The 24,882-nt window shown below is 37.0% G+C and overlaps 1 long non-coding RNA gene across 2 annotated transcripts in view; it reads left to right on the top strand.

The window, feature by feature from the left end:
* Positions 1-19,835, top strand: part of LOC137189156 (uncharacterized) — a 102,959-nt gene extending 83,124 nt beyond the window's left edge. For both annotated transcript variants that reach the window (XR_010929593.1, XR_010929595.1), the window contains one exon: positions 19,228-19,835. This is a non-coding gene — a long non-coding RNA (uncharacterized lncRNA). The remainder of the gene's footprint in view (positions 1-19,227) is intronic.
* The last annotated feature ends 5,047 nt before the right edge of the window (positions 19,836-24,882 follow it).

Below are 24,882 nucleotides of genomic sequence, written 5' to 3'. Positions count from 1 at the left end.
TACAGTGCACATCGGTCTGGCCAAATCATTTTTGTCAGTTTTGATGACCACAAGCAATCATGGCACAGTGTAGAATAATGTGAGAAAGAGGCTGGAGCAGGATGAATACATTATTAGTAGGAAGAATACATTATCAGCAGGTAGAGTCAGAGCAGACAATCACAGTCACCTCAGTTCTTTTCATCCCCTTTTAAAAGATGATGCTGATTTTATTTGATCTTTCCTTATTACCAACAGTTTCCTTGAAGTGCTCAAAACCAACAATTGAGTGTATTTTATTGTCAGGTTCAGGTGAACAATTGAATAAAAATGGCAACGTCATTTTCAAACGGCTACCTAGTTACCTTCTAGAAAAATGCTGACAGATAGATTGTGAGTGATGTGGATGGGATTGATGCAACTATTCAAGTGGTTGTAAGTCCACTTCAAGAAATAACAACTTTCTCTTTGATCAATATGGAAAAACTACTAAGTTAACAGTTAACTTAGCTTCCACTGCTTCAGTGTTGACTGAAAATGATGTCAGTGAGACTGATGTGTCAGTCACTACTACCCAACAAGAAATCCGCTAATAGGAACATGATGTTAGACTGTATGAACGAAGTGACACAAAATGACAAACGGTCAGTGTCAGACAAAAAAAAAAAGCCCAAAAAACCAAAACATTTTTCCCTCTTATTCAACCATTGGAAAGGGCCTTTCTGACACTATTCACTGTTCCAAACAGCACTTTGAGTGAATCATAGAGCAGCGCCTTTAGACTTCAGAGCGCTTAAATGTAGAGTGCAGTGTTTAAGCTGAGAAGTGCATTAGGCCCATCTTCTTGTAACCCCAAATGCTTTTAGCTAAAAGATTCATCTTGAATAGAAAAGTGCTGCACTGCAGCGGGTTCACGGAGAATTATCCACAAAACTTTCTTGGCTCATTTACCATTGAAGAGGTAACCCCCAGATGATACTCTGAAAAACAGGCTGAAAAGCACTAGTTTATGTCTTTATTGGTGGGTTGAGGTTTAGTTTATGCAGTCAATTTGTTGTCTATCAGTTTTGCCAGGGGAGAAGAGTAATAGTGTCATCATGGGGGATAATCAGTGGAGCGGAGCACATTAGAGAGGATGTGTTATTGAGCTATGTGTTACCCTTTCCTGTTACTTCCTGGGAGAACAATTACTGTGTTTGAGTAACCAATGATTGAGACAAGATGCGCTCACAGTGTGTGTAATTGATGAGCGATGTTGCATGCAAAACAAGGTGAATTTGCTTTTTAAGAGCGCGTAGGGTTTTGTTTTTGTTTTTCAAGTTGCTGTAAGTTTTCAACAATACTCTCCTGCTCCAGAGTTTGCCTCAACTGGTGAGAAACCTGAGCTGCAAAATACATTTTTTGAAAGCAAATAGCAGAGCAATGTCGCTATCAGTGCTGCTGAGCAGTACCGAAACACAAATCCATCCATCCATGCAGAGCCTCCCTGCAGCTTGCCTCAAGTAGCTCTCCTTTCAGCCAGACACACACAAACACACGTATACACACACAGGCATATATACCACTCAGTATAATACTGTGTGTTCTCCCTTTAAATATGGTAAATATAGTTGATTAGAATATTTTATATAATTCATAAGGGGTCTGAGGCCTTTTGTGTTATGTTACATCACTGAATGACAGGGCCCTGTGGGAGTGTGTGGGGGTATACTTTACAGTCTGGCTCATAAGTTTTTGACACAATGGTGATTACTCATTTCATTTCAACCACAATGAGGATTACTTTTTCACTAGTTAAATGAATTCTCAACTCAAACAAAAAACCCTCCTACTGCAGCTTCAAGTGTTTTCTTGTTATAAACTGTGGTATTCTATTTCAAATCATATATTTTGGTGACCACATTATTGCATTTTACAGTTCAGACATCCATTCAGGTTCAATCTTCCATGAAAGGTAAGATCTTCAACCAAAAAGTTCAATTAGTTACAAATTCTCAAAATCACACAACATGTCTCCTCCTTCACTGAAAATTCCCTTCTCAGTGTATGTGGGCTGGAAGTTTTAAGTTTCCATGTCACATTTGTGGGATGGTGCGTGTGCGTGTTAGATGAATACTGGCCCACAATTGGCTTCCAAACTTGTTGTGATGTCACAAATCATCTTGTGCGTGCACGTCTTAAACTCAGATTTAAGGTGAGCACCGAAAAACGTTCCTCCTCTCAGCAGATGAATGTGAAAAAACTCTTTATAATGTCAAACTCTGCAAATACATCATTCTGCACAGTGAAGGTCAAAAGTGGGCGACTAGAGCGACTTAAAACACAACTTTAAAGAATCTTTTTGAGTATTTTATTTATTTACCCACTGCAGTAAACTAATCTCAGTATTCAACAATGTTTTTTAAACCTCTAATTGACGAATCATTAAAGTTTTATGGCAGAGATTTTTTTTACCTCTTTTGAGAAAGCTCAACTGTCTTTGAATAATAACTAGAAATTAATGAACATTTATTTATTAAATTGCTGAAACTAGACTGAATAAGTGTTCCAGTTTCTGACATCTTGTTAATTATAGATAATAGTTGTGAGGTTGCTAGGATTATCATGACTTTAACAAGTCGCATTTGGTGGAAAGAAGCTTAAGATTTTAAGCTTGAACATAAACTTCAATCATTAGTTTTCACAGGTAGAAATAGCTGTTTCATCAGCAAAGAAATGCTAAACAAATGATCTGACCAAGTTGATGCGCAGACACTGAGAATGAAATACAACCTTGGAAGGATTTCAAGTATTATGCAGCAAAAATCTTATGAAAAAGATATAGCAATGAACAAGGTGACAGAGGACTCTTTTTTTAAGAGATTATGTAAACCACTCAAGAGCAGTTTCTCTTATTACCACCACATGCTCATTATCAGCAATGAATAGATCTGACATCAAGGTGAAGCAGAACTCCAGGCAGTCTCCATTCTGTATTTACAAAAGATAACAGATTAAACACTTAAAAAAACAGTTTCTTCACTCTCCTAAATCTAGTGTTTATAAAAAAAAAATCTTAATATGTAAATGTTCTGAATGTCCTAAAATATATTTGCAATTACTATGAGGAGAATGTTCAGACTACATTTTTTAAGGACGATTCTGGCTATTGAAATTCTGCAGTCGATGTCACAGGGGACAGATACTCGGTAGCTGGAAACCATTGTTATTTATGAACCCGGCTTCAATATGTCACTCGGCGCTAAATGGATTACTGAATTTGCTATTGTGTGCGTCAGTTGCTGTTGACAGTTGGGGGATTTGAAAATATGTGATTTGTAAATCTCTTTGGTCTCATCATTCTCAATTTTGTATTTTCTACTTTTGAAATTCGGACATTGAATAACCAATTATTGCATTAGGAGATTATTTCTAGAAAAAAAAATCCATATGGAAAATCCAGCAAATAGTTTATGTTCTGGTTATTTGATTATGTCCAAAAGGTAACACTACATGCAATTTCTTCCCACATCCATATATTTTTTATTTGCCATTTTCTGATCATTATTTACAAGAGAATACAAGATAAATACATGAATAAAGAAACACCAGTGCCAGAGGCTGTATTTAAAGATGCATCAATACTTTGAGTCATATTTTAAGAATCATGGGTTTGAGCTCTATCATGATCACCCCAAAGATTGAGTTCCATCATACTGGAATTGACTATTACCCTTTTAATGTCATACGGTGGCATTTTCAACTTGAGATTTTTTATTGTGTTTGCTTTGACTTTACCGGATGACTCAGACTCAGGTTTATAAGCGAGTGTCCTTTTTCTTTCCTCACGTGTTGGCCACTTTAGTGAGGTGAGATGTTTGTGTGAAGGTTCTTTTTTAATGATGCTAATGTCATCCCATTTGAAATGAAAAACATGTTTCAGATGTACACCAAGGTGAAAAACAGTTCAGCATTAAGATGAGACATTAAAGTGTACACGTTAATGGTTTTGAGGTCAGTGAAGCTGGTTTGTGACCAGAAGGTCAAGGGCTTGAAACCCAGAGGAGAGATTAAACAAACCTGTTTGCCTATTAACAAAAAGAAAGAAGAAAAGAAGTCCTGTTTGCACAACACTCAACTGTAATTGCTTTAGTGAAACCGAACTATAAGACTGTACCGGTAGCAGGTAAAAAATGCTGTGCATCAGGGTTGTTTGCTTCATTAATCCCCAGATAACTGACTATTATACAAGTGGTGGTGGTGGTGGGGGGGTTTAAGTAATTTAATGTAATTGTACATTGGTCTTCATTGGCATTTTCATGAAATAACTTTAACTACACACTGGTAAATTTTAAATAAATCTTTTCAAAGGGCAGTTTCAACTTCTCCCCATGGTCCCTTTTATAGTAAGCAATAAAAAATGACAAAAAGGGTCTAGGGTGAAGTATTTAAATTGGCTTATTCATCACCCATTCAATAAAAGTAAAAGTGGTAAATTAGCCCTATACATGTTCTTGAATATTACAAGAACAAGAATACATGTATGCTTATTAAAACTAGTCAGAATGTGATTCCCTACTGTAGGTCACAGATAAAATTATCTCATGTCCTCATCTTGAAAAAGATGCCCAGGTGCTCAAAAATACAATAAGAGGCAGGTTAACTGTCAACATGCATAATGTTCTCAAGTGAAAGTGTACAACAACCCTAACGGATAGCTAGAATCTTACAGTCGGCGCCAGAATTAGAGTTTGTTTTAAGAGTTTGAAAAGAGGAAAAAAGATAAGAAAATGAAAGAGATTGCATAAGAGTAGCCAAAGGGCCCAGATGCCCCATTTTTTCTGTAGCCATCATCAATCAAACATAGAAAATGAAGTTAATGTCTGTTCAATGCTCTTGATCTCCCAAAGTGTGTTGACAATGAATTTCATTATTTCCACTGCAGCCAAGCTGATATATATTTTTGAAGGCAAAGGGACAATGAACACTGACCATTTGCTGTTTTTGTAAGAACTGTTTCTTTTCTGAGGTAATGTTGGAAATCCAGGACCTGTGATTGTATACCCCTGATCATTTAAGTTAATTTAGTTTGTTGTGAACCATTGATTTACTCTGATTCATTATTTCTTAGATGCCACAAAGTGGAACACAAGTAATGTTCGGATTTCTTGGTCATGTTACCAAAACAAACAAACAAACAAAAAGAACTCCAATGCAATTGGAAGTCGAAGGGTGAATTTATGGTGAGAATAAGAAGCAGTCTACAAGTTTGAGATAATTAGAATAGACTCACATTTGTTTAATGATGTACTTTAATCTAATTCAGTCTGAATGTATTATAAAACAAAATCCAGGTTATGGATAGGAGATTCTCATAAATGGCTGTTGGGTAGTTAGGAAGCTTATTAAGCATTATACAGAATTATAAACCATGGAACCAAAAGAAATCTCAATACAAACAAATTTTACAGTACTTGTTTTATGAGGAGTTTGTACATTAGTTTCATCACAGGTCTCTTTTTGTCCAGGCCATCCTTGTGCCTCAGGATGGCAGAAAATATCAGGATAAATATTTAAATTTGTGAAGCAAAAGAATATAGTTGGCTGTGAAATTGATCTTGGCCTCACACATACTGTTTCATCTTGCAAAGCAACACCGTAATGTTTACCAATATATCCTTTGCTTGTCCATTTGAATAGTGCATGAAATAGCATTTAGAATATGCCCTTTACTCTGCTCTACTCATTATACGTAAGGCAAGCAGTGGGAAATGGCTTTGGATTATGTAAAATAGAGCTGTACTGTATGGCAGGAGTTGAGCTGAAAAGTCCAAACCTTTGGCATCACTCGTCTACAGAAAGTCCAAATGAAGTGTGAATGAAAATACATTTACAATATTTTTCTGTTCACAGGTTAGCTGAGTAGCACCTTTTAAACATAAAATGCAGCTCAAAGTGCTTTACAGTAAGGCATTAAAAACAAAACACAATGGTAAGCGAGTACAACAATATAAAACAATGAGAGCAGGTTAAAGTAAAATCAGATCTAAGCAGGAGGGTACAATAAATAAAAATGGATAGTAAAAATAAATAAATTAATTAATTAACTAATATATAAAGAATAAAAAAATGCATCAGCTACATCTGCTCTTATGCCAAGAAATGATTAATGTAAAAGTGGACTCATGAGACAGAATGCTTCAAATTCAGTGTCAACTTGGCAAAGCAGTGCTGAGTGCACAAACTGTGTACTGCACTGCAACGTTGCATGACAACTTTTCATTTTTAAAGACTAATCAGTCTAAAGTAAAACAATATCCCATTGCCAGCTCTTCACACAAAAAGCATCTTACCTGTTGATAACTGCTGACATGAAAGATCCAAATTTTCAGTAATTTTTAACTTGTGTGTCAAAGCCTCCCTGCCCTTCGTCTTTTTCTCCCAGTATCTCTGTCCAGCAAACACTGTTACCTGTCTCTGAGCAGAGTAAGGGCACTGCTCACAGAGATTGTTTTGCTCACAGATGTCATTGCCAAAACTACAGATATAGCCCAAGGCTGTTAAGCCTAATTAAAGCCAATAACCCGTACAGTTTGATCACAAACTTCAATTCCAACTGTGAGTCTGCAGCCTGTGTGCTTCTTTTTTTTTTTGGTTATGTTAATTTGTACTGATGGGCGAGACAGTCTGCTTTTTCACTTTCCTTTTAGCCCCCAAGTGAACCTCATCATCATCTACTATATGTACCTTTCATGTGTAAATGAGTAATATACGAGAAGCATGCATGCCACAGCCAATTCTGATATACTCAGTGATTGGTGAATAAAACAATTGCATTTTTTAATGGATTGTCATTAGTCTGGTGATTCTAAACTGACTAAGTTTTTATAATTTCCTCCCATTAGGAATAATTCTGAACTAATCTGGTCAGTATGATTATTTGATGACATGTAATCTGGTCAAAGCACAGTGATAAAGTTGGTTCACAGTAGGAGGTGTCATGGATTATGTTCCTCTTTGCTCATTGGGTGGTGCCACACCTGAGGAGAGCAGATGTTTGAGTTTACCTGCCAATCAGTTGCACCGTTTGAATTGTGCAGCAACATGTAAAAATGGTGATCAGCACAAACACCCTGTTGTCGAATTATTCCTGTTGTCCCAACACTCACCCTAATGCAGTGTCTACAAAGAGAGCATTTCAGCTGTATTTTTCAATCGTCTGTTCCAAGCACATCTGACAGGAACAGATATGTATTTCTATACTTAAAGTTTATGCTTAAACATTTTTTCTCAGTTTTATGCGTCTAAATACAGCAATTATGTAGTGAGTTCTGAGAACTGTCAAAATGCGGGTGACCTTTTGAGTGACCACTCAACACTGTGCCTGAACGCATCCTGTGTATACATACAAACGGAGCACCAGCTGCTGCTGCTGCTCTGCTTATGTGCTGCCCACAGTATGCCTCCTGTGTAGATACAGTGTAATACTGAGCAAGATATTTGTGTGTAATCAAGTGTGTAACATATAATCACAAATTTATCTTGTTTCTACATGAATACAATCAGATTAACTCAGTTACTTATCAAAGTTGCTTTTTCAAACAATTTAGTCAAAGAAGTCAACTTGTAAGTACTTTCTGTAGGAAAAAATGGTTCAGTAGACATCTATTAATATTACATTCTTAGTATACTTAACATCAATCATTGTTATTCAGATGTATCCATGACATACAGAAGTGAATTTATATTTATATTTATATTAATTAACACTTACACAGTTGACCAGTTATGGTCATAATGACAAACTGTCAAGTATGATGATGATACAAATGTATTCATTAGGATAAACCCCTTGAGATGAACCATCTTGTTTTCAAGGGGGTCCTAAAATACAATACAAACAAAAATGAAAAACAAAAAGCAAAACCAAGACATCACAGTCATAGGAAAGACAAAAACAAAACAATCAATAATTCAATAGACACACTACAACTAAGACAATCAACACAAGATCAGAAAGATGAGTACATTGGTGAACATAACCACTAGATTGCCAGAGAGAATAAAAAAATATAGAATATAGTGTTTTGTATATTGTATATAGGTATAGCATCATCTGAAACATGTATGATTTATCTCAAAATAAGGAGACAAACCATTTTTAAACATGTGAAATGATGCCAAGGATTGAATGTTTGAAGGTAAGTTATTCCAGTCTGAAGGAGCCTTAAACATAATTGCTCTCTTTTCAATTGCTTTTCTGACTATAGGGATGGAGAGGGAGTATTGTGCAGAATGCCTCAGTTGATATATTCTTATATTGAATGGAGGCCATTTAAGTGAGTTATACATTATACAGTGACAGTACTAAAGGAACATTCAAGAGCAAATCTACTGAAATTATTGTATGCTGTATCAAGGGGTTGAAGGTTAGTTTTGGATGTATTTTGATAAACAACATTGGAATAGTTGGTAAGAAATGGTAAGATAAGTTGTAAGGCAAATTTCTTTTGGAAACTCAGTGTAAAACGGTTTCTAGATTGAAATAAAACACTGGTTCCATAATTAATTTTGTGGAGAACGTGATCAATGTGAGGTTTGAATCTAAGTTCAGAGTCAAGCCATAAACCCAAGTATTAAGTTTGATCACTCTATGCAGAGAAGTACCATCATTACATGTTATTATTAGATTATTAGATTTTGTTTTAAGGCTCTGTCTTGTATCAAAGACCATAATATAAGATTTTGTTTTATTGAGCAGTAGTTTCTTAGATAAGAGCCAGTTTTGTAAGGTATTGAGATCCAACTGAAGGGCAGTTTGGATTTGCAGTAAATGAGGTTTAGAAGTATAAATGACAGTATCATCTGCATATAGTTGAAGAGATGAATTAGAACAGATTAAAGGAAGGTCATTACTAAAAATAGAGGAAAGAAGTATAACAATAGAGTTGTGTCCAGAATCACTCCCTATTTACTGTGTTTAACATGTGCTATTATGGAATATATGAGCATGTATAGTGCTCACAAAAAATTCCTCAGGCCAGTCAATGGCATGCACACATGGCTACTTTTTGCTAAAAATCCAACAGTGCAACATATTGCATTTTATATATGGGAAAATTAGGTCATGTGACACTCAGTGACACAAAATCATGATGATTCATATGTGTCCAAAATCTAATTTTACTGCTCACTATAGAGTAATCTAAGTGTGTAGTATATAGGGTGCAGTGAATGAGTGAATGAGAGAGTTGTGCAGCTAAATCATATTATAGATAGATACTGACTGGATTTTAACCAAAGAACAATCAGTTTCTTTTCCGTTGTTTGTCTAACACACAGAATTGCAGAAATCTGCCAGAAGCAGTTGTCACTAGAGCCTGTAAAATCAATAGTTAATAACCAAAACTTACCCTCTTACAAATTGTTAAGATGGAATTAATTATGTATGAAGTAAAAAATCTAAAATAACAAATTAATTTCAGTTTTATATATTTATTTATTTATTTTTATCTGGGTCTGGTCCAGTACAAATGAACCTTGTTGTTGTTCTCCAAAATTAAACTTCACTGAAAAATAAGCCACAGACAGTTTCCAGGAGATGGCTAGAAAACCTTGGGCCTGTTAAGTGCAGGGAGTTGAAATATTTTTGTGGAAAACCCAGACTGTGTGCGAACTATACCATGGCTTTCGGGGGAGCTCACCTTTTTTTGACGGGCGGGGGGCTTGAGGACTGACTGTGACTCTTTGTTGCAGAGACACATTCATATCTACAATTATGTAGGCCTACCTGCTTTATGTCAGCACATCTGATATATAATAAGTTAATGACCACATCAAACCTCCACATAGGTATCAAAACCAAATAACACAGTATGATACAATACGGCCAACTAAAGCAAGGCACAGTATACTCTGCAGTGATGTATTATATTCTATATATCGGCACAAATAAGGCATGGATAGGTCAAATAGCAAAACAGCCTATAAACACAAATCAAAAACAGCCTACAAGGGATCAAGTCCTCATCAACAACAGTTAAAGTTACCCATCACATACAGATGAGCACAATAATTTCTCGGTACAATTAAGACATGCAAGGGTCATGTATCAAGAAACCAGCCTGTAACAACACACAAATGCATGAGCATTGAAAATACCAACAAAAACAGCCAGGCTGCCTACAAGGGATCCAGTCCTCATCAAAACCCATCACATACAGTGCCAACAGTGAATGATACAATTAATTGGGAATAGCCCTTACCTTAAAACAGGAGTGACCATGGAGGCCTGACTTCAGAGTTGATTGGCTTAGATTTGTTGGTAAGCCCAAAATTTGTGAGTAAGCTTCCTTGTTTTCTCTTTGACATATCTGTATGCTGACGACAAAACAGAGAAATGAATAAATGAATAATGGTGATTCAGCATGCAGACTGAGTGGGACTAAGAAAGTTTCTTTTTTCTGATCTTTAAGTTAAGTGAAGTTTATGATATTTCGAAGCTACACTTCAATGGTGATGGCAAGGATGGAATGCATGCTGGTATCTTTATTAAAGTGAATTAGTGATGAATCACCCTCATGCATTAGTCATACATCAATAATAGCCAAATTTTGCGTATGATTCATGATGATGAAGGTACATCGAAATGCATGGCAAAAGTAACATATTTTCAATATTTTAGAGACCCCATGAATTTCACAAATCATGTTTTCAGGGGAGCTCATGTCTTATTAAGAGGAGTTGAGCTCCCCCTGGCTCCTCTGTAGTTTGCACCCTGAACCCAGAGTGTGAGCTTTGGTCACAGGAGCAGCATGTGTCTATATTAACATATTAAGACTGGATGCAACATTTGTGTGTATATCACCTCACATGTGACATTCTTTACCATGTTTTAGATGTTTTCTTGCTGTGCCGTCCACAAGGCGTGACTGAACACAAGTACAGTATAATTTCCTTGCCTCTTGATCTCTCTTCTGTTCCCTGTCTTCTTTTCCCTCCCCACTGTGTGAAGTTCTTTCACCTCATATACACCCAGTCGGTGGTAGGGATGTAGAGCAGCAGTCTGCAGTAGGATTGACTGTGTACCCTGGTTTGAAGTGGAGATGAGCAGCAGATCTGCCGCTGCATGAGGCCTGCTGATATTTCTTAAACTCTGACAGGAAATTCTCCATTGACGTCTTCTTTTTCCTTTTTTCTTTCTTCAGATGTCACAGTGAGAGTTTATCATATGTTGTTGATATAAAGCTTTGTCTCTACCAAGCAGCAACCTGAAAAGTGAAGCCAACGCGGAAGTGCGAAAAACTGCAGTTCCTTGAATGGCCACTTGAAGCTGGCTCCAAAAGCGCGTCAATCCCCATAGACCCCCATGTTAAAATGCCCAACTTTACAGCAGAAATAAACATGTTTACAGCCTGGTTCAAAAAACGGTTTTGGTCTCTATAAAAGTGTGTGGGGGGGGGGGGGCTACCACAGTGACAATGTTGGTTAGGTAATGTAACCATGGCGTAACCCCAGACTACCTCTATTATGTTTTACAGTCTACGGTCTTTACACAGTAAGTTATAATGAAAAAATTGAAATCGTAGGAAGGTAATTTTAGTATCACTTTTTTCCTTTCTGTGTAAAATTAAAGGTGTGATTTTAGAGTGTGGCTATTCTCTGGATATCGACATGGGACATTCTTTTAATGAGACAACACAGGCAGGATTTTTGAAAAATACTTTCTCTCACAGTTGGTTAATACAGTGTAAATGAATGATGGTCTAGTCAGCATCAACCTGTATCTCATCCCAACCACGCAAATATCAGTAGTTTATATCTGCAATATGTCCTCAGAACATTAATCCTTTTCTACAACTTAAAGCAACAAATCAAATATTAAGGGTTATAATGGTATTGTTGACCTAATGCATGGCAGGTGACATACATTGTGTCAAAAATGATGCCTGCATAAAACCAAATTGTGTTTTGGCTCACATATTTGGTATCATGAAACTGTGACAAGTTATAAAAATACAACAAAATAGATAAAAAGGTTGCTATCAGTTGTAGCTTCAAGTTGCTATAGTACATTGCATTTTTTACAGGTTTAAGATGATACAGATGATTTTACTTCATTTCCACAAATTAAATGCCCCATAGACGGTGCAGGTCTATATTGGCAGTAGGCCCCATGTAGTTGATATTTTATTCTCTTCCAAGTCTTCCTTAAAGGACCAGTGTGTAGGATTTAGTGGCATCTAGTAGTGAGGTTGCAGATTTCAACCAACCGAATACCCCTCACCCTCCCTTTCCAAGCATGTAGGAGAACCTATGGTAACCGTGAAACTCGCAAAAACCGCAAAAGGCCCTCTCTAGAGCCAGTGTTTGGTTTGTCCATTCTGGGCTACTGTAGAAACATGGCTGTGCAACATGGCAGGCTCCGTGGAAGAGGACCCGCTCCCTATGTAGATATAAAGGCCTCATTCTAAGGTAACGAGAACACAATTCTTATTTTCATGTGATTATACACTTAAATTCATTTAAATACTTATGAATATTATTTCTGCCAAGTTCACTCCACTAGATGCCACTAAATTCTACACACTGCTCCTTTAAATATCTTTTCAGAACTGTTACTATTATGCTTTTGTCAGCAGGCTTTACTTTTGAAAATTATGACCAGCTGTGTCCGTTTTTGTGTGCCTGACTTGACAGTGGTCATGTTGTGGTGAACACTGGTCTCAGCCCTTTTCCAGCTTTATTCCATTCATCCGCAACAATTGCTAGAAACTACTAAAACCCCCACTTGTTTAACTGATTTTTACAGTGTTATAACGCTTTCATACATATTTTTTTGTTTTCATTAAATCAGACTGACCTTGTTTCTGTGATAATAATCAATCACAATAATCTAGCTCAAACATACTTATTGCTCAAACCATGGAGGGTTGAAGTCTAAATTCACAACATTTACTAGTCAGCAAGCCCAGAAAAAGAGTTTGAGCCGCTGGTCATGCTATATTGTGACTTGCTTTATATTTTAGACTGAAACTGAATATAAAATTATTTGTGTGCCAAGTCTTTTTTTTAATTGCCAGGGTGAATGTAAGGCTACCACTGGACCCAAGGCACTGTGTGTGCAGCTGAGCCAATGAAATATTTTGCTTCACTTTTGAGTGAACGTGTTTTACACACATGCAGGGAGGGAGCCACTTTGTGTGTGTGTGTGTGTGTGTGTGTGTGTGTGTGCACGTGTTGACCGTTCCCCATGCTTCTCTGTAGCAGAGAATAAAGTGCAGACCCTGTACTCTGATGTGGCTGGTGCTCTTCTGCCTTTTAGCAGCAGGACCATGTTACAGCTGCTGCACTTTCAGTGGACACTTAACCACTTATGAAAATTGTTTTCCCAGTTGCAATGATATTTAAGCAATTTGCAGAAAATGTTAAAGAATGAAAATGTCAGTGCTGTTTTTTGCATTTTTGAACCACTGTCATGCATTAACCTCAACAGTTCAGTTCTGTAGTAGTTTTAGAACATAATCTTCTCTCGCAAAGCAAAAAAGAAAACTGATGCTGCCTGAGACTCTCTACTTGTCTCATCTTTACTAGTGTGGTTTATCAGTCACAGAGAAGCATCTTGTCACACTAGAATCAGGGATACATTTTATGTGTTAAGCCAAAGAAGGTTGAAAATTATTTTGCAGTCTGTATACTGTTAAGAGGTCATGGCTGCAGGGTGTGTTGAAGTGATGTTTGGTTTGCTTACTGTTGACTGTTGCCAGGTTACCACTTTATTAAACCACAGAGAACCATGCAACGATATCAAAGAGCATCTGCAATTTCTGAAGTTTGTCAAGAGCCGAAGCAGTGCTGAATGACTGGTGAAAATGATCCTCAGCACTGAAGTTGCGATTGAAAAAATTGTTAAAAAAAAAAAAAAAAAAGCCTTCACACTTACCTTAATGCATTACTTAAAGGGTTTGTTGTAATTAAATATTTTTCACATGATCAACATACCCCCAAAAAGACTGAAACCAGCAATTAATGATCCCTATTAACAAGTATCGCCTGTGTAGCAGAAGCCTGGTATTGATCATTTCTCTACCTCATAGACTTCCATTATTGTCTAGAAACTATTAAAAACGCACCAGTGAGCCACACTGTTGCTCTGGTTGACATGTTTCTTAATGAACATAGGAACTGTATTTTCTATTCAATCATTTACACCACCTGCTGCCAAATACTCATTAGATCACCACATGTGTATTAATCCACCGCTGAGAATAGTCCCTAACAACAGAAATTGAAGTACAGAAATGCCAAAGGTATAGAAACTGTCATCTTTCTATAGTTTTTCCACCAGAGAATAGTGGCAAGTTTATTTTTCAGCTGTAAACATCCTGCCCAGTAAATGTCTTGGTCACAACTATTACAAAAACAAATTTAAGGGAGCCTTATCAAAAATGAGCATTTATTTTAGGGGTTGTGAAAAGAAAATTAATACTGGCAGATATATCTATCAGATTTTTTAAGCACTCAAATATCAATATTGGTATCAGCCTCAAAAATCTTGGGGCTTGAATTGTGATGATGACTTATGATTATTTCTTTGGCCCTAAAATACTGCACAAATAGTTTGAGCAAAAGCTAAAACAAAGGTCAAAAGACTCCAAAAAGATTTGTGACAAACCAACAGTCTTCCCCAACTAGTTTTATAATTTCTTCTTATCTTATGTCCTCACTAACAAGGTAAAAAAGTGTATTTTAATATCACCTATTTCACCTATTTATCACTATATCTATTCTCCCAATGTTTCTATACCCAAGATAATGTAATTAATGATATCTAGCCTAATGATACAACTAATAAGGTAGGTGTAGCTAATTCATGCTGTTCATTATGACATCTTGTGCCTTGGCCTCCAGTAATATTGACATCAGACAGCTGCCTGGATCATACAACACACACCAACTCTGTGGAGCCTCACTTCAACAGCATGCAGATAGCCTCTAGTCATGACCCTATTTGGATTGTAGTAGGTGCAGTGCAGCATGGCAGAAGCTGCTCCACAGGATGGGCTTGAATGCCTTCAGCCATCCAAAAAAAATGAATTAGCTCTTTGGAAAGTCTCCAAGAAAAAAAAATGAAAGTGATAAGCAGCGTCTATCAGTCATTATGAGCAATGTGAACACAGCTGGAGCTGTAGTTGTGCGAGTGTAGTTGCAAAGTGCTGGGAACTCATAAAAGTTATTGGTCCAGTGCTGTATCTGACTGCTCCTTGAAAGCTGTGCTAACTTGAGCTAGAAACAATAAATATTATTCTAGTTTTACCCACATTTATTTGAGAGAATAAAAAAAATCAGCCTTTCCAACTTTGTGGACATTGATGCACTTGTGCTTGAACTTAACACAAGTATAGCTACAGTCCATACAACTGATGACAACCTAAGTTTTTTTCAATGGCCTGTGAATTACTTATGTTTATAATATAACACCAGGCTTTTATGTCAAATTACAATGTCCTTGGTGAGTTGCTGTACAGCCAGAGTAGAGCCAATCCTCTGAAGGATATCCAAGACTAAAAGTCAGTGTGCTGGCTGTGCATTATACAAGTACTGCACACTATACAGTTCATGAAAGCTTTTGCATTTGTCATTCTTGACACCTATCTACAGGCCCCGCTTTTGTGGAAAAAAACAAACTCCAGCAATTAGGAAGTGATGATATACATTAATGAAAGCAGCATTAGTATATTGTTTTGTATAAAACAGAGAAACTAGTAGTTTGCACTAGCAGTAATCCCCACCTTGGTTAAGCAGAGAAACACAAGACTGCTACAGACTATCTGCTCAAATGATGGGAAATGAAAAAGTCATGTTTCAAATAGCGAATATCGCTGGAGGTCTAATGAGGCTTTTTCTTTTGCAAACAACAACCGTGACTCATTTGAATGGGGACATTCAGATAAGCTCTCAGTTTGCTTTCAGATTGCCAGGTTCAGATCTCAGGTCCCAACTCCCATTGCAATATGCAAAATTAGCATACGAGTTACGCAAAAGCTGGTCACGTGATCTGGCCCATCTGGGCTGAGCACTTACAGCTTGGCAACAGAGGTAAATATTTTGCCGATGATCCCAGAGAAACACACTTTAAATTTGACGGTGGTTGTCCACCAATCTTTTCCACCCCTACACTTAGAAATATATGGTTAATGTTTGCTGGAAATTCAAATTTAGTCACCTCCGTACTTTTTAGTATGCTTTTTGCAAAATGGCCAATAAACATTAAAATGTGGTAATATGCTTAAATATGGCAAATGTTTGAGTAAAAGCTCAGCCATAATGATCGTGATTCATTTATTGTAATGTTGTCAACAGTAGCACTCTCTTCATTTCAGTAAATTTATTTTGTCACCCTTAAGTCTAATCATTTGGAAGTAAATTAATTTTTACACCTTTCTATAAAGCAAAACATAAAAGGCATAGTCGCTGCACATAAAACAAAGGAAAAGCGTATCTTAATGGCTAAATTCAGATCTCTTTGCAGGAAACACATTTGGGAAGGCTACCTTTCAGTTCTCCAGACAGGTGCACATTATTATACAATTGGTCTTTAATGAGCATGCCGTGTTTGTGCAGATCTGTCTGAGCTGGAGGCCCATCTTCATTCATTTTAGATGAAGTGCCTGGAGAGATACCACATCAATATTCATGCACTGGTGATTACAGGAAGCAAGCAAAGATATTACAGCACTGTTAAGTGCAAAGAAATGTCAAATGTAAACATGTACAATATGATTTATGATATTTAAATGACACACAATTAGATTAATGGCTTGAACCAACCTTACTGACCTCCATTAAAAGCACTTTTAATAATTACCCTCCAAGACATTCGACAACACTTAAGGAAATTCATTTATAATGTGGGAATTGACAGATTTTAAATGTTTGATAATCAATCAATCATGCGGAAATAACTCCACTAATAACCAACTTGTGCAATGATGAGGATGAGTTACCTTGTTACGGTTTCCTCAGTATATTCTAAAAGTTCAAATACCGCGGAGATACACCTGAAGATGCTAACGCAAGCAAAGATTTCCAGCAAGGATTTCTGCTTTGTGCTTCTGAAGCATCGCTTCTTAGTTGATGTGTGTGGATGGCTGATTCCCAAAGTAGCTGAGGTAGGTATTGATTTGCTGAGGATAAGAAGGATAAGGGTATATCTGAGTGGGACTGTGGGGAGGGAATGAATACTCCTGGAGAGGCTGGAGAGAATGTTAACACAACTCAACAAGCACCAGTTTTGCCAAGCGGTAAAATACCAGTTTATATTTAAAGATGCTTTACTTCAGTATTTAGGGAAAAAACAAAGAATTTTCTCATAGCACTAGTGAAGACCTCCCTCTGCATTTAGTATATTTAGGAACTCACCCATCTCTTAAAGTTTTATTATAATGAGATAGAAATGAAAGGTGTATCAAACTATAAGAATACCACATTTACAAAAATGGAGCATTGTTGTACCTATGTTTATTTTTTGCCTGTCATGACTTGTGGGGGCAGCCATGCATGTGAATGGTATGATCATCTGTGTGGCTTGTTGTAGTGTAATATGATGACATCAAGTTGATCAGATACCTGCCAAAACGTCTTGCTAACTGGAGAAATCAGATCTCTTGTCCGGGTGTAATTCCCACCTTGGTGTTAAACAGTCTGATAGATACAGAAAAACACTGATGAATAGCTTTTGTTTGGCAAATTAATAGAAAACACAATCTTGGCAGTGTCATTATGGTAAGCCATCTCCACTGACAAAAGAAAGCGGGTAAACATACTTAATATTCATCAGTAGCCTTCAACAGAGTAAATGAAGTGTAAAAAGAACAAAAACGTAGACTTTGACATTATTTACATATATTCGAATTAACTGGAACATATTTATTTCACCTTCTTTTACACTCTTCAGTGGTTCTTTTTAATCATCATTTAGGCATGGTGTTTGAGGTAGTGCCAACTAAGGACACAGTTAATCAATGGTGGCCAAATTTGAACACCCGCAATAAATCATGAGGTGTGTTTTTTTTCTTCTCCTTTCTATGTACTGTGCCAAAGATTTGCTCTATTTTGAGAAATTGCTTTTTAATTCGATTTGTTCACCATGATATTTTCCACACCCTGCTCAATAAAACAGGAAGTTGAAAAACTCCTGAAAAAATGTCATACTTTTTAGATTCGCCACGACCATCTGTTAGTTGATGCATTTCCATCCAGAAAGAATGAGTGTACCTTAAAATATGAGTGTATGTCAAACCAATTTAAATAGTCTGAAAAATGAGGAGCAAGATCTCTTTAATATTTACTGTCCTGTGCATAATGTTTCTTGTAAATAGCTGTTGTACTTGGAGGGAAAACTAATTGGGTTCTGGAAATTAGATGGAGAAAACCATATGATTACATGTAGTGTAACTGCAGGTGACTCAGAATTTATTACCAAGACCACTGGAAGCTGTTAGCCTGCTGTTTCCCACAATTGCAATGACTGACCCTTATTTGCATGAATCTATTAAGGAGGAATGGTAAAGCCTTCGGTCTTTTAATATTTAATTATGCAACTTACCTCATGGAACGGGCTTGTAAAACTCCCAAACTCATTCACTTTTAAGATGCTGCAAGTTGGCCACCAGGGCGAGCTGTTCAGTCACTGTCAGAACCGTTTGACACAGGCCAGTAATGATGCGCGGATCGGCTCTGACATCATCCACATCCATATGTACGCATAAATCCATAAATCCATCCACCACCCACCCGAACAAATTATTTTCTTCGATTTAGAGACCCGCACCCAATCACACATTACCATTACTTCTCAGCAGGATATACAGTATGTAAGTGTGATGATATGGTAACATATTACACTGAAGTAGTCTGGTTTTATATAAATAAACATTTATTTAAAGTAAAAGTTATTTTTATTATTTCACCCATCCACAACCTATCCTGTATTTATCAGAATGTTAATCTTTATGACCCGGCCTGCCCGATCCGCGGATTAACTGCATTGCCCGCGGATATAACTGCGATCTTCGCATCACTACAGCACAGTTTGTGCCACCTAGAGGAAAAGTAACAGCAGCAGTAGTTTGGATGTGCAGTTGATGATGTTGCCACCTACATGGAAAGAAAGAAAGTTCAGCTTCTATCTAAACTCAGCATTCACCAGAAACTCAGTTTTTGGGGTTTTCTTTTTTCCTCTTTTCCCTATAATTTCTCTCTGTCTAGACTGCTGAGGCCGGGCAGACACCTCTGCAGTCACATGGCCAAAACCGAAAGACTGAAGAGGAGTTTCTATCCTCAGGCCATCCGGATCCTCAACACACATACTTCACTTTAACAAAAACTTCCAAACACGCACAGACACTCTTGCAATACTGCACACACTGTTTGTTACTGCCACTGTCACTTTTACTTTTACTTGCAAACCAGATCACTTTAACTGTAAATACTGTTAGATTCTGGAAACTGGTCAAGATTAGGTAAGATTAGTACTTTATATATATTTATATAGTTTCATCTTGCACTATTTTACCATATTGTATTGTATTCTATTTATTCTATTTACTTATTTTATTGTTGATCTCTTGGATATTCTTCCACAGTAACTGAGCATCCCTTCATTTCACTGCATGTTTTACATTGTATCTCTGTGCATGTGACAAATTAAGTTCCTTGAATCCTTGAAACCTTTTACATCTTATGTCTGTATGTTTATGAAGCAGATTTATTGAATCTCTTGCTCAAGTTGAAACACTTTCAACTCACGTCAATTTGTGCCACCCCAGGCAAATTCATGACTTTTTATGTAATCACACTGCATCTAAAATTTGCTTCTCGTCCTGTCTGAACACACGGTAACACCTGTGATGCAACTGTGACTGTGTGATTCTTGTCTGTGTTGTGTGCTGTTACATGCTGTACCATTTCCACCAGCTTAGCTGCATGGTCAGTAAAGTGAATTGTCTGTAAGTGTTCAGCCACAGTACTGCTGTGAGCTCATGTTTTGGCAGTGCTCATAGTTTAATACAAAGTAAATGCATTTACATGCTTACCACAGAGGGAAATGGACTTGAAGCTTAAATATCACCCTTCACAATGACACAGCATGTCTAGTGAGGCCTAGTCATTATGCCCCACTAATGTCAAAAAAAACTATGGAAATAATTATCAAGAGAGATAGCTTGATGTGACTCATCAATTAAAGCAATCATTCATAACTAAAAACTCATCAACCAAGAAAAGTCCACAGCCAAAAGTCTAAATGATAAAAACCTCACTTTCCCAAAAACTAAGCCAATAATAACTATCTGGAAATGTTTACAGGAACAATTATCAGTGACAGTCACTGATTTATTGGACTCTGCAATGTCAAAAGTCATTTTAATTATCTATTGTTTTGTAAATGAAAAAAAAGTGTTTTATATGCTGATTTTACACTGTACAGTAAAGAAAATACAGAGTAAAAGCCACAATTAAACATAAATACCATGTTAAACTTACCTTCACAAGAGTTTTATGATTTACAGTATTATATTTCTTCATATGCTGCTGCTTCTCATTTTTACCCTTTGGCCCTCAGCTGAAATGATAAATGTTGCCAGCAGATTTTATCAGCTGCAGCCAATAAACATTCATTTTGTGAGCTGGCCAAACTAATACTACTACAAAATGAAACTTGTTGCTGTTGTCTGGTGATGCACTGCTTGTTGGTGGTTGGTGTTTGTAACATTATGATCAATCAAAGACAAAAACAAAACAAAACAAACCAGTCTAGCAACTAGCTAGGTAGTCCTAGCTCCATGTAGCTCCACTGCAGTGAGGGGTACTTTGTCTACGGTACATCTGCAGCTATAAACTACTGGAACAGATCCAGAACTGCCAACCTGAAGCTGCTGGTGCCTTTCTTCCAGAAATGACTTCTGACTATATATGCTACATACCAACATTCATAGTTGGCAAACACAAATCTTTCACTAATGCAACATGAGAAATTTATATGGTAGTTTCAGCGCACTCCTACTCATGTGTCATTCTCTATTATTCAATTTTTTCATGTATTGTCTTTTATGGAAATGTTCAAGCACCAGACCAGTATTTTTGCACGCTTATCCCATCTGGTTTAGCAAGCTGCTCGTCTGCTCCAAGCTGCTCTGAGTGCATAACTGACACTTGTTGTGCTATGATGCGTTCATGTGCCATGCACAAAATCCACCTATCTATTGACGAAACAGGCTTTTAATGGAAGAAGATGTCAAACCTATATTCTCACTGATCCAAACACCATTTCACTATCACATTTTGGTATTATGTATTTCTTGAATTTTAGTTTATGACAGTTTGGCCTATGTTGGTTACCAGCCAGCAGCTTTTGTTTTTAATGTCCAGAGCTTCACAGTAGCAGACGAATGCGTCACACACAAACAGCAGCCTGTATTCATTTTTTTCCCTCCATCCCACACGAGTAAAAGCTATATACTATTACACAGAACTCTCCCAAGATTGTGTTACCTCTGTGACCTTGGCCACAAAATAGTGGATCAGGTGGATAAAGATTGCAGCTTCCATGAAGGTGTTTATTTCTCCCATAGTGCTGTGCACACACAGCATTTCTGAATTGGCAAGAGTAATGTTGAGACCTGGAAGAATTGTACAAGCCTGGCAAAATCATCCTCCATGGCCCCAAGGTTAAACTAGAGGAATTTATCTATAACTTGATTGGAGCCACGGTGTGACTAATTGTTGGGTATTTTTAATTCAGACTGTGGTTGTTGGTATCCACTCTGCTTAAGTGACACAGTCAGGATGTACAGTGTGAATACAGTGACTTGAGGTTTGTTTACAGTTGATAAGGCAGATAGCAATCATTCAGTTTGTCTTCAAGGCATTGATTCAGTTTTGTTTTTGTTTTTTTTCTTCATTTCATACCAGGAAACTTGGTCTTACACAGTTTTGGCTTTTTGCATTGTGTCATTTCAGTGAACACGTCCTTTGACACCCATTTCTACAATCAGGAAAACACGGGCATTACTTCAACCCTTTTCCCCCGTATGGCAATAAAGAGTACACAGTAGAAATGCACTTCAGAGAGCTGGAGCTCAGCCCAGCTCTACTGATGCATGCAGGTCCATGGGCATGAATGCAGGTCTGAAGGTTAATTGCTACCAGATGTTCATCCCCACTAGTTTGTTAATCAAGTGAAATTATCAGTCTCCCATAGTGAATGGTCCAAGCTATAGTAAGCCCATATTTACAGACAGTAAGTACAGTGCATGATAAATGCATTCGAGCTGTAATGCTTCAGTTTGATCTTGGGCTTTGAGTGTTCCAGTCATCAGTGTGGACGCATTTAAACCTAGACTTAGTGGGACTAATGAATGTCATCCTACATTGAGAAAGATCCTCAAGGAGGTCATCTAGAAAAACATTATACCCAATTGCCTATCCAGCCTAACATTAACCATCTGGTTTTGATTCTGATGGTTTTGGTTCTGATTTTTTTTTTCTTATATTGTTTACTATTTATTATTTATTTATTTTATTTATTCTTACTTTAATCCCCCATTTGCACCACAGGTTTCCATTATAAAAAGATCTGGAACTTGAATTTAACTTAATGTACTTTTTTCAGTATTGAGGTAACTGATCTTTATAAAATGGTCATTGTAAATTTCCTCTTTGCACTCTTTTGAAAAACCTCAACAACGAGATTATCCAACACTTTGTGTAACAGTGTATTGAAGATTTAGTGAATACATGAGATGGGACACAGAGATGGGAGATAAGGACACTCCCTGACCCTAAAACAAAAAGAGCCAACATGAAGCTTCAGAATAAAACAGGACTGCTTGGGAGGAAAGGACATAGGAAGTCAAATTATCTCCTGCTTGCCAGCCTATTTCCTCTCTTTGGAGAGAGTGCCACCACTGGCGTGATTTCTTGATTGCAATACTGATTGATTGCTTTAAGTTAATTCTTATTAAAGCTTATAAATATAACAAATCAGCCTCAACCATTTGAGGCTGTGGGAAACCTACTGCACATAAAAGGTTGAAAGCACTCCATGCTTTGCTACAAGCTGAGTCACATCTTTTATAAAAAATATATCTATTTGAAAAGCAAAGGTTTCATCCTGTGAATGTGTCATCACTTGGACAACCAAGGACTTTATCTAATGTACAAATAAGTAGGAGTAGCATTTCATCTTTTTTTTTTAAATGTCTTACACCAGTTAATTTTAATCTAGCACTGTAATTTGAACCGTGTAATCACATCAGCTATTTACTCTTTCATTACTGTATTAATAGTTATGTTAAATGTCAGTGTCCTTGGATACAATAATAATTTAGGCAGTGTTTTACACTGCCGTTGATTCACTCTCATGGTGTAGGTGCATTGTGGCCACAATATCAATGATCAAGCAAGCTTAATCAATATGTAGAGGTGGGGAAATTATGAAATATGCATTGCTTTGGAGTTTTGACATACAATTATTACAATCAGTGATTACCTGAATGACGTTTGAATCTAATCAAGAAGCTTTGAGGGGGTTTGTTATTTTAAAGCAATCACTGTACATTTTATACTTCCACAGCTACAGCAATGTGTGTGTATGTTTGTCTTATCTTTGTCGTCCTGCTGGGAACTCCTTTGACAGCTCTGCAGCTCCATTAAATCCTGGAGGACAGGATGGCTTTCCCTGCTTAAGAACATTGATAAAATGCTTTTTCTGCTGTTCCTGTCCAAAAAGTGGGACCACAAATTCACCTCTGAGAGCTTAGGGCAAGTAAGGACTAATATCCTACCCTTGGATGCTCAATAAATGCAGATTTAGAGCCCACATGATCCCGTTTGATGGAAAGAAGTGGAAGAGTTGCATCATTATCCCAAAAACAGATAACTATATATGCAGGATTAACTAGACCTCAGTGAATTTCAGTTGATTCACAGCAGTGTGAATAAATTCTGTTTATTTTATTGCAGGCCATTTTAAAAACCTCACACATTTGAATTGAAATACAACCGATACCATTAAGTATCATGCCTAACCTTGCCGACTTGCAATCATCAAATGACAAAACTAGCCAATGGCACTTCATCAAGTGAGCAGGAGAAATGACTGCGTGCTGTAAACAGGGATTTGGGGATTAACTCTTCTTTATGTGGGAAGATAAAAGACAGGCTGGATTAGAAGAGAAACGATTAATGTTGAGTTGTGCATGGACAAAGACCAATAAATATTCAATTATAATCCTGCAGTCTATAATCAAGATGACAAATACAAAAACTGAACTTGGAGGTGGAGGTAGAAGAGGAATGAAAATACAAATATGAATCAAGCTGAGACATAGGACAACCGTGGCTTTGTGTGTTTGTTCTTGCATGATTTCTGTTTTTGTATGATATAATTTGCATGTTAGACCTTCAGACTGTGTATATTTTTTTGGGGAAAAAAAGAGCCATCTAAGCCTTTTCCCTAGGAAATTGCTTAGAATAGGTGGTAAGCCTCCCAGATCTTACTACATTTCATCTTACGATTAGTTTAGTTTAGTGGATGACCTAAACAATAGGCGCATTTATTTAAGCTGCAATACATGACATTCAGCCACTAGATGTCGCACTATAGCACCAACATCTCAGACCAAAAGTGTTGTTTACTCAATAAAGTTGAAAAAAAAACAAACGACAACTCACAAAACTCAGATCAAACTGTCAAACTAGGCAGTGCTGATCAAATATGGATCAAGATTCTGTTAGTGCATTGTCTATTTCTCGCCTCAAATGTTTTCAAAAACATACTTCACTGAAAGTTGAGAAAGTTTGTGACGAGGCCGCCATCTTGGAAACGGATGCGTAGGATATGGAGGGACTCACATGCACTAA

The sequence above is a fragment of the Thunnus thynnus genome, chromosome 9 (genome assembly GCF_963924715.1).
Source record: "Thunnus thynnus chromosome 9, fThuThy2.1, whole genome shotgun sequence".
In the NCBI taxonomy this organism is placed as follows: Eukaryota; Metazoa; Chordata; class Actinopteri; order Scombriformes; family Scombridae; genus Thunnus; species Thunnus thynnus.
This window is presented reverse-complemented; position numbering and strand designations above follow the sequence as displayed.